Consider the following 1,803-nt stretch of genomic DNA (forward strand, 5'->3'; position numbering starts at 1 on the left):
AAGATTATTAGTTTTCTTCTTAAAAGCATTTGCTGCAATCCTACGTGTGTGTGTGTGTGTGTGTGTGTGTGTGTGTGCATTTAAAAAGTTTGGAAAAACATATGCCAACATAACAGTGGCAATCATTGGGTGTTGGGATTACTGGAATTTTTTAGTTTTAAAAAATATTTTTATTTATTTTCTGAGATTTGTGGGAAGGGTATGTTTTTCTCTTAGAATTAATACAAAAACTATCAAAAAATATTTAACCTAAATTGAATTATGTAAAAAATATTTCCTTCATAAATTGTTGGCTACTTAAACCATCTCATCTTCAATATGTTGTCAACTCTTCTATTTGCAGCCCAGATAGATGGGGTTTTCTTCCAAAACAGTTACCTGTAGATGGAAGTTAAAGTGGTACAGAAATGTCTCCCTGCTGGCTTAGTGCAAATAGATCAAGGCAGGAAAACTGCACACTAATGCAGCTCTTGTTGTCTGTGGATTAAAAGATATTACTCTTTATTGTAAATATCTGGGACATCAACTGTGTATTAATTTCCCCCTTTAAGGAGAGGTGTGAAGGGAAACTCACAAAATTGAATCCTAAAACTACCTAATTCTGAATCAGAGGTATTCTCCTTAGAAAGTGATGGTTGGATTTATTTTGGGTTTTTGGTGGTTTAATTTCATTTCTTTAGGCTAACAGATGTGTCAACTTTCATGCTATCATTTGAAATACTGAATGGATTCAACAGAAGCTAGTTTTTTTCTGATAGGAACCTGAAATGTTTTCTCTTTTGAGGGTTTGGAGTATATAAAATTGATTATAAGAAGGAAAATTCTTCAGCAAAAGGCTTTAATATATAAGAAACAACTTGCATCTCCAAAGACATAACTTTGAACCCTGCTAAAGATTTGGTGTTGGGTGAACCCTGAGGGCAATAAGAGTCTATCTGGTTTACTGTGCAGGGCACCAAATCCCTTCCATCAGTGGTTTCCAACTCCTCAAGGTTAAGAACTCATTCTACCAAAACTAAAAAAAGACAAAACTCTCTGTAATAGTTGCTGATTAGGGAAATATATAATGTCAGAGAGCTATTATAAATTCATTATGTCTTTGAAATAAATGTTTTATTTTTTAAAATTCCATCAGCATCCACACACATTCGAATATATAAGTCATTTATCTGGGAGTCTAAACAAAGAAAGCATCAAAAATGGAAATTTCCAATTTTTCTCTATGACCATAATTTTTTTTAAATCTCCATTATAATAATTGAAGGACAATTTGTTATAATGCATCATATGCAAGGAAGACATCATGCTGTAGGAACAAATGAGCAATATTGACAAATGTGGTATGATTCAAACAGGTGAAATGCCCACACATTGGTCTTGCTGTTTGTATATTTTGGCAAGTAACAAATGTTTTAAAGATTTAAACTGCAATGGTTAAAATGCTTACTTTTATGCATCTTCTTTCTTAACCTATATAACAGAAAGAAAACCCAAAAGAATACATCCAGAAAATTTGGGGTATACTTGTTTTGAATTGACGTATCTAAATTTTGGAAATGTCATTAATTTGAAAGTGGTTATTTACATTTAGTCTGAATAAACACCCTTCTACTGGGAAGATGTATGTGGAAGGGTAATTTTTTGAGATCTTAGCATCTGTTTTGTTTACTCTTTGATCTTTCCCTCCCCTGCATTGTGATCATGAAGCACAGTGTATCAGTAAAGACCATGAGTAAGGACTCTCAGTCACAGTGCAAAGTGAAATCACCACAAAAGCTTACAGATTGGCTTCCCTAGAAAGTC

This window comes from Phocoena phocoena, chromosome 3 (assembly GCF_963924675.1).
Source record: "Phocoena phocoena chromosome 3, mPhoPho1.1, whole genome shotgun sequence".
In the NCBI taxonomy this organism is placed as follows: Eukaryota; Metazoa; Chordata; class Mammalia; order Artiodactyla; family Phocoenidae; genus Phocoena; species Phocoena phocoena.